The sequence below is a fragment of the Sorex fumeus genome, unplaced genomic scaffold (assembly GCF_029834395.1).
Source record: "Sorex fumeus unplaced genomic scaffold, SorFum_2.1 ptg000035l, whole genome shotgun sequence".
Lineage (NCBI taxonomy): Eukaryota > Metazoa > Chordata > Mammalia > Eulipotyphla > Soricidae > Sorex > Sorex fumeus.
This window is the reverse complement of record NW_026606092.1, coordinates 26201287-26213151: the sequence shown is the minus strand read 5'-3', so window position 1 is coordinate 26213151 and position 11865 is coordinate 26201287. Positions and strand designations below refer to the sequence as shown.

The 11865-nt window shown below is 37.5% G+C and overlaps 1 non-coding gene across 1 annotated transcript; it reads right to left on the bottom strand.

Annotated features, from left to right (window-relative positions):
- Positions 1-8532: 8532 nt before the first annotated feature.
- On the bottom strand, positions 8533-8639 carry LOC130027054 (U6 spliceosomal RNA). Its single transcript, XR_008792992.1, has one exon. It is a non-coding gene; the product is annotated as a U6 spliceosomal RNA (small nuclear RNA).
- Positions 8640-11865: the final 3226 nt, after the last annotated feature.

The following is an 11865-nucleotide window of genomic DNA, read 5'->3' as shown; positions in this document are numbered from 1 at the left end:
TCTTTCTGTGTCTATCCCGCTCTTTCTGACTCATTTCGCTTAACATGATACTTTCCATGTAGTACACTTATATGTAAATTTCATGACTTCATCTTTTCTGACAGCTGCATAGTACTCCATTGTGTAAATGTACCAAAGCTTCTTTAACCAGTCATCTGTTCTCGGGCACTCAGGTTTTTTCCAGATTTTGGCTATTGTAAAGAGTGCTGCAATGAACAAACAATTGCAGATGTCACTTCGACTATACATTTTTGCCTCTCTGGGATATATTCCCAGGAGTGCTATAGCTGGGTCAAATGGGAGATCGAATTCTAATTTTTTGAGAATCGTCCATACTGTTTTCCAAAAGGGTTGGACCAGCCTGCATTCCCACCAGCAGTGAAGGAGGGTCCCTTTCTCGCCACATCCGCGCCAGCACCTGTTGCTTTTGTTCTTGTGGATGTGGGCCAGTCTCTGTGGTGTGAAATGATATCTCATTGTTGTTTTGATCTGCATCTCTCTGATGATTAGTGATGGAGAGCATTTTCTCATGTGCCTTTTTGCCATTCGGATTTCTTCTTTGCGAAAGTTTCTATTCATTTCCTTGCCCCATTTTTTGATGGGGTTGGGTGATTTCTTCTTGTGTAGTTTAACCAGTACCTTGTATATCCTTGAAATCAACCCCTTGTCGGATGTGTATTTGGTGAATATTCTTTCCCATTCTGTAGGCTGTCTTTGTATTTTGGTCACTGTTTCTTTTGAGGTGCAGAAGCTTCTTAGTTTAAGATAGTCCCATTTGTCTATCTCTGTTTTCACTTGCTCGGCCAGTGGCGTGACGTCTTTGAAGACACCACTAACTTCAATATCGTGGAGAGTTTTGCCAACTTTGTCTTCAATAAACATTATGGATTCCGGTCTGATGTTGAGGTCATAAATCCATTTCGATCTTACTTTTGTGCATGGCGTTAGGCAGAGATCTGAGCCCACTTTTTTGCATGTAGCCGTCCAGTTTTGCCAGCACAATTTATTAAAGAGGCTTTTCCTGCTCCATTTCACTTTTCTTGCCCCCTTATCGAAGATTAGATGATTATATGTTTGGGAGGAGATGTCAGTATATTCAACTCTATTCCATTGGTCTGCAGCTCTGCTTTTGTTCCAGTACCATGCTGTTTTGATTATTACTGCTTTGTAGTAGAGCTTGAAGTTAGATAGGTTGATTCCTCCCATTTTCTTTTTCCCAAGAATTGCTTTAGCTATTCGTGGGGGCTTATTGTTCCATATAAATTTCAGGAGTGTTTGCTCCATTTCTTTGAAGAATGTCGTGGGTATCCTTATAGGGATTGCATTGAATTTGTACAGTGCCTTGGGAAGTATTGAATTTTGGCTTATTTTAAAAATTCATTTAATTTTCTTATTTAGTCAAAGAACTATGGCTAAAAAATATTTAGTCAAAAAAAAATTTAGTCAAATTTTGGACTTACAATGTTTCAGCATGAATTCCACAACTAATCTCTACCAGTGTTCCCAAGTCCTTTCCTGCTCCCAACCTCCTCTACCTGCTTTCCACCTTGACAGGCACATTTCAAAGTTTGCTGATTGTAATTTGAGTCTCACATTTTCAATATCGTTAAGTCTGTGGTTTAGGTGCATAGAGATGCCAATTCCCCACATTGCCGATATGCCTAAGGCCCATGTCTCCTGCTCTCCCAGTACATCCTTTCCTCATGTTTCATCCCTCCTTAATTTCTTTCTGTCTCTATACTCCTCCCCTTCTGAAGGATAACACTGTTTTGTCTTTCCTGCATAGCCTCAGTTAGTTTAGGTATATTGGGTTGCTCCCATCACAGTGCTTCCATTCCTCTGTGTTTATCTGTAACTTCTTTCTTTGTGCTCTGTTGACTTGTAAATATTGTTTTTCTCTTCTCCTTAAGTGCTTTGCATAGTTTATTCAGAGCAATGTCCTTTTTGTATGGACACAAGAAGACATACTTTTGTAATGTGACTCTCAGTAATATTTCCCTCCTGAGCATCTGTTCTCTCACATAAGCCTCAGCTGCCTTTACTTCCTAGAGCCCCCAAAATCAGGGTCCCGATGAGGGACTAGATGGAACCAGGGCAAGCGGTAAGCTATGTGCTACTCTGGCATCGAGATGGGACTTGCCAAAGAGCCATAATGCTTAACTATAAGTTAAGAGCTTGGTCATGGACAAATGCTGTCATGATCCAAACGTAATAACTAGAGTTGGACCCTGCTAGGGTTAGGAATGATTAATCTGGCCTGAGCTCTGTAGTCTGAGTCTGTGGCAAGATGTTCCCAGGAGAGCTGCCCTACAAGTCTCAATGGTATCTCTTACTGTGTCCATACAAAAATAGCTAGTATTGATATACTAGCTATTGATAGTTATTGGACTGAGGAAAAGAGAAAAACACCTTAGGAGATATTTTGCCCTTGGGCAGTCAGGAAGGGCTTTGGAATGCCTTTTAGGTATTGATACTTTTGAAATTGGTGAGCCCTCAGGAAGGGCTTTCTTAATGTTGTATTGACTACCTGACTGGGAGCAGCATCAGCCTGGAGAGATAAGTGAGTGGGAATTGGAGACAAGAGAGCTGGAGAGAGGAGAGAGCAGGGTGGCAAGATGGACCACAGTCAGGCTGGCTAGCAAGGGGGACAGAGAGAGAAGAATGTAGAAGAAGAATCCAGGAGCAGGCACAGAAAGAGAGAGAGAGAGAGAGAGAGAGAGAGAGAGAGAGCCCTAGCTGTGAGATGGAGCACGGAGTGATGAGCAGGAGAGAGAGAAGGAGACGAGAATAAGAGGCAGTGTGAGACCAAAATGGGAGGCTCAGAGAGACTGGGGCAGGCGCGTGGCAAGAATGAAGTCAATGGCAACTGATCAATCAATAGTCTTGGCCCTCATCTCCTCCACTGTCTACCCCAGGACCCTAGGCTGCCCTGACTAGGGGAGCAGCCTGGGCCCCCCCCCAGAACCTGGGCAGTCAGGGGAAGAGCCGTCAGGGCCACCCCCTAGCCATCCTCAAAGTTTTTTACACCCTTCTTCTGGCATCAAGGGTGAACTAGGCATCTTCCCTTACTACATAATATTCCTTCAACCAGTCAAAGATAATTTTCTATGGGTTTACAACAATAAAATATGTGACTTCCATCATTCCTGGAGTGACTTTGTGGAATAATAAATAGTACTCAGACTTAAAAAATTTTTTTGATTTAAATAACACTCTGATATTAGATGAATTATCCATGTAGGCGGTTTTTATCCTCTATAAACATCAATTATCTTCCCCTGTGAAACAGTCGTAATACCACCTGACTTTAGTGTCCTTTCAAAGATTTGTACTGGCATTTTTCTTTGTTTCAGCTACTAACACTCCTATTGTCATCATCAACATCATCATCTTTACCTGTAGCAGTAACAAGAGACTTTCTTTTTCTCTCAAAGTATATTCTTTGCTTTGTCCTTTTTTGTTATTGTTCTCTCAGGGAAACAACAAAGGTGTTAAGATTGATTGCATACTTTGCTTTTCCTTCTGGCCACCATTTGTCACTGTTCTAAGTAAACAGTAAAATAAAATCTTCTCTTATTAAATGAGACTCCAAAGAAATCCCACACAGTCTCAACTTGTAGGGAAAAAGAAAGGTCTTTCTTAAGGTGCCCAGATTTGATCTTGCCATATAAATCAGTAGTTACGTGTATACACCATTTCCTCAACTTAGACACATACCTTTAGTTATACTAGATAGAAAGCCTGCGTTTCATACCAAGTATTTAAAGTCATCTTTCAGCTCTTTATACACACTTTCTTGTCACTATCCAGCTGACTTTATACACACTTTTCTGTCACTATTCAGCTGACTTCTGTGTCTCTGTGACATAAATCTAATTAAGACTTTGACAAACACTATTTAGAATTGGAATTTAAAAGTGAAAAGGTTTAAATGGAAAGAAAGTGAAAATTGGTATTAAATTTAAATGACATTTTAATTCTAAGAATTCATTAGTTTTAAAGTTAATGAAATTAATGATGCAAGAAATAAGATGTAAATTCAAAAGTTTATATTCCTCTGCTTAGTTAACTGCCCTGGGCAAGCCCTAAAGAGAAAATCAAAGCCAATTATAGCCATAAGTAATAATTTAGGATGTATTGCCATTAGATAGTTAGAGAAAATAAAACACTTAAAAAGCCTTTTTTGAAGAGGCACATTCAGATGAAAGAGTGTAAGTTTGTGAGGGTGCAATATGTGGATTAATGGATATTAGAGAAATAAATTAAATGCTAGAAGTATAGAATGACTTTTAAAATTGCCACTTTAATGACTTACATGTATGGACAAAACTCTAGAATACAGATAACATATATAAGGTTGAAGACCTTGGAAATTCTGAATCATTGAGGATTCACATTGACTTTATGAGAAACTGATTACAGGTATATTGGTAATATAAGAAACTTTATGCACATTGTATATTAGATGGAAACCTTTGAGAAGCTGAAATTAATGGTACTTTAGTGTGGTAGGAGGCAGATTCTTTTCTATTCAAAGTCTGAGTGAGAACACAGTCAGAGCTAATAATTAGACCAACGATTATGCTTCTTTTGCTTTTGTTTCCTAATATTTTTCAGGGATTACCTTTAGCTCTCTGTTCAGAGGTTTCTCCAGTGGTGCTTGGGGAATCAGACTAGGGCCAGTTACAAGCTTTATACCTTATATACCTCATGCCCTGATCTTTCATGCCAGGTTAAAAACTAAGAAGTCTTTGAGAAACTCTTAAACTAAGGACTCAGGTTACATTTTAATCAGACTCTTGATCTACAGAAGTGTGACATAATAAATGTGTTGTTCAAAGCCACTAAATCCGGGGACAATTTGTTCTGTTGCAATAAGTAACTAAAAAGTACTTGCAGTATCTAATTTAATAAGATTGATAGTCCAGTGTTCTAATGTAGAAATCAGTTACTGAGAAACAACATGGAAATTAAATTTAACAACATACCAGAATGCTATTTGTTGAATGATGTTGTTCTGTAAAAGAAAAGTACATATATTTTAAGCAATCACAAATAATGTAAAAAAATGGAAAAATTGTTAGCCATTTTCTCTTTGCAATCCTTCTAGGTATCTCTTTCTGTATGTTTTTGTAATATATATTGATCCAGCCATTTTAGTCTTAAAAACAAAAAGTACTTATAGCTGATACCCTCGCTTTTGAAAATATTCTAGTACTTCCCTAACTGTCAGGATAGAATATGGTGAATTAACCTGCTTTTTGCTTGGCTGTTAAGTAATGCATCAGTCATTATAATATATGTAGATTCAGTTTTAATAATTTGAGTATAGAAGTGAAAAAAGACAAGTATATACTAAATTTAAATCATTCAGTAGAAAATATTTTGTTATAAAACACTAAACTCCAATTACTTTTTTGATTGAATTTCTAAGTTGACTTTATGAATACAATAACAATAAAAATATAATATAATAAACCAGTATTGGTTGTATAATAAAACACAAAGATTTTGAAAGATTTTCCTGCACTTGCTTAAATTACATATTGATAAAATCCCTTTGTTTTATATTACTGTGACTTTGGGGGTCACAAACATGAGTGCCCAGGGTTTATACCTGGTTCTGTGCTCAGAGATCAGACTTGGCAGTGCTCTGGGAACCGATTGTTATAATGGGAATTGAAATTGGGTAAGCGGTCTACCAGGCAATCTTAATCCCTATTAGAGCTCTCTGGGCTTAAATTATTTTTTGAAAAAATATTTAAAAAAACAAACCTTTACTACTTTTTTCTTTAAAATCATTTATAATAATTGTTTAGTTAACTAGAGTGTTATTATTAGAAAATAATATATCAAATTTAAGATAGGATATCAAAAGAATATACATATCAAGACAAAATAAGGACATTTAATTTTTAATCTTTTTAACTGGAAAATTAATGAAGCCATTCCTATTTTTAAATGGAAACATTTTAATTTTCATTAAAATATGTCTTAATATCAGATATTCTTATTCTATTTTAAATATCTTACTCATTAGAAAGAGGTAAAGACAGATGACGGTAAATTCTGGGTTCAGAATTGGCAAGAATTATCAGAATAAAAGGCAGAGGAAAAAGATACCACAAATTCAGTTTGATAGCCTAGATATATATGCAACTTTTGAAATTAAAATAAACTCTTGACATTCATGTTAAGAGACAATAGATATAATACTAGTGTAAGAACTACCATGGAACTATAGTATGTCAATTTAATTTCTACATTTTTTAATTATTGCCACATCTCCTATATTCTGATATGACTCTAATAATATCAAGAACTTAAAATAAAAAATTTAAAATGACCTGCAATATGTAAAAATTTATGTTTCCACCTTCCCTTGTAATTCCTTAATCTTTGTTATTTTTTAACAATATATTATATATATAGAAATATATATTATATATAGAAATATATAATATATAAATATATATGTATTTATTAGTGAAACACCATCAGGTACAGTTGTAGACTTAGAAACTTTTATGCTTGGGTTTCAGTTTTACAATGATCAAGTACCCATCCCTCCACCAGTGCCTATTCTCCACCACCAATGAACCCAGTAGTCCTCCCACCCCCCTATCCTTCTCATCCTTCCCCACTTATGTGACAGTGCATTCCATTTTGCTCTCTTTTTCCTTTAGGGTGTTGTGGTTTGCAATAGAGTTATTGAGTGGCCATTGTGTTCGTTCTATAGTCTATTTTCAGCACGCATCTTGCACCCCGAGCAAGTCCTCCAAACACCCTTTACTTGGTGTTCTCTTCTCTATCTGAGCTGTCTTTTCCCCCAGCATGTGCTGCCAGCTTCCAAGCCATGGAGAAGACCTCCTAGTACTTATCTTAACTATTCTTGGGTGTTCGACTCCCATTCTGAAACTTTATATTCCCCAGATGAATGCAATCTTTCTATGACTGTCCCTCTCTTTCTGGCTCATTTCACTTAGCATGGTACTTTCCATGTAGAATCACTTATTTGCAAATTTCATGACTTCATCATTTCTAAGAGCTACATAGTAGTCCATTGTATAGATGCACTAAATTTTTTTTAACAAGTCCTTTGTTCTTTGGAACTCGGGGTTTTTTGTTTTGTTTTGTTCTTTTGTTGTTGTTGTTGTTGTTTTGGCTATTGTGAATGTGCAGCAATGAACATACAAGTGCAGATGTAATTTTGACTATACTTTTTTACCTCTCCAGGATATAATCCCAGGAGTGCTATTGCTGGGTCAAATGGGAGCTCAATTTCTAATTTTTTGAGAATCTTCCATACTGTTTTCCATTTACTATAGTCCCATTTGTTTATCTCTGTTTCCACTTGGTTGATCAGTGGCATGTCATCTTTGAAGATACCATTAGCCTCAATATCGTGGAGGGTTTTGCCGGCCTTGTCTTCAACACACCTTATGGATTCTGGTCTGATGTTGAGGTCTTTAATCCATTTTGATCTGACTTTTGTGCATGGTGTTAGGTCGAGGTCTAAGCCCATTTTTTGCATGTGGTTGTCCAGTTATTCCAGCACCATTTGTTAAAGAGGCTTTCTTGCTCCACTTTATATTTCTTGTTCCCTTATCAAAGATTAGATGTTCATACATTTGGGTTTGTGTGTAGGGATAGTCATTCCACCCTGTTTTATTGGCCTGCGGCTCTGCATTTGTTAGAGTATCATGCTGTTTTAATTGTTACTGCTTAGTAGTAGAGTTTGAGGTTGGGGACGGTGATGTCATTTCCCCAAGAATTGCTTTAGCTATTAGTGGGTATTGTTTGTTCCAAATGAATTTTTTGAGTTCTTGATCTATTTCTTTGAAGAATCTCTTGGGTATCTTTATAGGGATCGCACTGAATCGGTATAGTGCCTTGGGGAATATTGCCATTTTGACAATGTTAATTCTTCCTATCCGTAATCAGGGTATATGTTTTCATTTCCTCATGTCCTCTTCTATTTCGTGGAGTAGTGTTTTGTAGTTTTCTTTGTAGAGGTTCTTTACCTCCTTAGGCTGATTCGAAGGTACTTTATTTTCTGGGGCACAAATGTGAACGGGATTGCTTTTTTCATGTCTCTTTCTTCTGTCTTGTTAATTATGTATAGGAAGGCCATGGATTTTTGTGTATTGATTTTATAGCCTGCTACTTTACTGTACGTCTATTGTTTCTAGGAGTTTTTTGGTAGAGGCTTTAGGACTCTCTAGATATAGCATCATATCATCTGCGAATAGTGAGAAGTTGATTTCTTCCTTTCCTACCCGAATGCCCATAATATCTTTTCCTTACCTAACTCCTATTGCAAATGGGCATCTTTTTCTTGTCCCTGATTTAAGAGAGAAGGCCCTTAGTTTTTCCCCATTGAGGATAATTCTTGTCATAGGTTTGTCATAGATGGCTTTGACTATCTTGAGAAAAGTTCCTTCAAAACCCATTTTGGTGAGAGTTTTCATCATAAACTGGTGCTGTATCTTGTCAAAAGCTTTCCCTGCATCTATTGATATGATCGTATGGAAAAATATGGAATGCTTCACGAATTTGCATGTCACCCTTGTGCAGGGGCCATACTAATTTTCTCTGTATTGTTCCAACTTTAGTATATGTGCTGCTGAAGTGAGAACTACTTCATATTCTTTTATTGGTTAATAATATCCCATTGTATAGATCTATTTACTCATATTATCTATTTATGAGCTAATAAACATTATATATTCTTGAGTATTATAAATATTAACAGATAAAGTGCACATTTTCTGTGAATTGTGTGCTTTTTAGATATATACCTAAGAGTGTGTTAAACAAATTGGTTAAATAAAAATTAGAGCTCAATTTCTAATTTTTTGAGAATCTCCCATACTGTTTTCCAAAGCACTGAATCAGTCAGCATTCCCACAGCAGTGAAGGAGAGTCGCTTTCTCGCCACATCTACTCCAGCACCAGTTGCTTTTGTTCTTTTGGATGTGGGCCAGTCTCTGTGGTGTGAGATGATATTTCATTGTTGTTTTGATCTGCATCTCCCTGATGATTAGTGATGTAGAGCTAGTGGTTTATCACTCTTGTTTATTTTTCTCAAAGAACCAGCTCTTGGTTTCTTTGACCTTTCGGATTGTTTTTTGGGTTTCCGTGTCATTTAATTTCTGCTGTAATTTGTATTATTTCTTTCTTTTGACCGGGTTTGAGTTCCTTTTGTTGGTCTTTTTATAAGATGTTGAGCTGCGAAGTCAAGTTATCTATGTAGGCCCGATCTTCCTTCCTGAGGAATGCTTGCAAAGCTATAAATTTTTCTCTTAACATGGCTCCAGCTGTGTCCCATTGGTTCTGGTAGCTTGTGTCTTCATTCTCATTTGTTTCCAGGTATCTTTTGATTTCTTTCTTGATTTTCTTCCTGACCCACTCATTGTTCAACATTGAGTTTCCAGGTGTTTGATTTGGTTCTCCACATCTGTGTGTGATTCACTTCTATCTTCAGCACATCGTGGTCTGAAAAGATAGTTGATACAATTTCTATCTTCCTGATTCTAATGAGGTATGTTTTGTGACCCAACACAGGTCTATTTTAGAAAATGTTCTGTGTGCATTGGAAAAGAATGTGTATTCTTTATTTTGGGGGTCTAAAGCCCTGTATAGGTCTGTCAGCCTTCTATTTTCTATTTCTTTATTCAAATCCAGTGTTTCCTTGCTGAGTTTTGTTCTTGTTGATCTATCCAGAGGTGATAAGGCGATGTTAAAGTCTCTGACTACTATTGTGTTGCTGGTAATGTCCTCTTTAAAATCCGTTAGCAGTTGTTTTAATTATGTATCTGATCCCTCATTAGGTACATATACATTTAAGAGTATGATTGTATGATTTCTTCCTGTTGTACATATCCCTTGATAAATAGAAAATGGCCTTTTCTGTCCCTTCTAATCTTTTTCAACCTGAAATTTATGTTGTTGGATACTACTATGGCCACCCCAGCTTTTTTGCGGGAGGTGTTTGCTTGCATAATTGTTTTCCATCCTTTAACTTTGAGTCTTTGTTTGATCTGACCGTTCAGATGAGTTTCTTGTAGGCAGCAGAACGTTGGTTTCAGTTTCTGGATTCATTTTGCCACTCTGTGTCTCTTGATTGGCACATGTAGACCATTGACATTGAGAGAGATTATTGCAATGGGATTTTGTGTCATCTTTCTGTAAGGGTTTGTTGTAGTTATGAGTGATTTCCTTCTTGAATTACAGGAGCCCTTTTAGTCCTTATTTTAGGTTTGGTTTTGAGTCTATGAAGTTCCTGATTTTATCTATAAAATTGTGTATAGTTCCATTGAATTTGAGTGAGAATTTAGCTGGATAAAATATTCTTGGTGAGGCTCTCATTTCATCAAGTTTTTCGCTATATCCCACCATTATATTCAAACTTGGAGGGTTTCCTCAGATAGGTCTGCTGTAAATCTAAGGGGTGGTCCTTTGTATGTGATTTCCTTCTTTGACCTTGCTGCTTGCAGTATTGTGTCTCTATCCACGGCATCCATCTTTCTAATTATGGTATGTTTTGGAGTGTTTTTGTTAGGGTCTCTTTTAGCTGGAACCCTTCAGGCTTCTTGAATCTGAACAGTTGCATAGTTCAGCTCTGGGAACTTTTCAGCAATGATTTCTTTAACTGTGGCTTTTTCATTGAAGTTGCCTCCCTGTCCTACTGGTACTCCGGTGATTCTAATGTTGTTCTTCTTGGGGTCATCCCCTACTTCTCTGATTTGCCTTACAGTTATTTTAGGGTATTTTCCCAATTTTTGTTGTTGCCTGTACAATTTTTGTTGCTCATCTTCAAGCTCACTAATTCTGTCTTCAGCTGTAGTCATTCTACTGCTGAGGGCACCCACTGAGTTTTTAATTTCATCTAACAAATCCTTTATTTGTGACACTTCTTTCTGTAACTTTCTTATTTCTGCTCTCATTTCTTCTTGTATTTTTTCAACTATCTGTTCCACTGTTTCTTTCATTTCTCTCTTTAATTTTCTGTGTGTCTGCTCCATTGATTCTTTGAGTTCCTTGAACATCATCAACATTTCATCTCTGAATTCTTTATTGGAGAGATCATACTTGTGGGTAACCCCTGTTGAGGATTTGGGACTCATCTTTTTTCTCTCCTCGTAGTGGAGATTTGCACTGTTCTCTTATGCTGTTGTGGTTGTATAGAGGTAAAACCTTCAAGCTCACTAGCACTGTTCCCTCTTATTGTGTGAAAGGATTCTGAACAAGGTTGGTCGATGGTGGTCACCCTTCTCCCCTTCTTGACTATGTCCTTCCTCTCAGACATTATTCTGATAGGTATATAGTGAAGCATTGGAGGAAGTGCTCTTTTTTATTGGGCTTACACAGCTTCTTGCATATACCGGTCTTTTGTTGGAATCGGAGTAGGCCGGTGGATTATTGTCATGTTGTGTTTTAGGTGGCCAGGACTTTTTCCACAGAATTAGGTGATAAAGGTTGGGATGTGGAGGATGCTGGGAGTAGGCAATATAACTGCTGCCATACAGAAGGCCACACCCACTTTTGAGGAGGCCACGCCCCTACAGTGGAGGCAACACCCCAAGCCCTTCGGTTCCTAGTCCACAGACCTGTGCCCAAGGGCCTGTGAAGAGGAAAGGTTGATGCTGAGCGGTCGTGTGGAGGTGGAACTCAGGTGGGTGCCCTCAGGGAGCTGTTCAGGTGGAGCTCAGGGCCACACAGACAGATACACCTGTGCAAAGGAAAGGCAGGGGGCTGGGTGGGAGTGCAAGGCAGAACTCAGGGTAAAAATAAATAGTTTTCTTTCTACAGGGCCTTTACTTCCTTCGTTAAACTAATTCCTAGGTAGTTGATTTTCTGGCG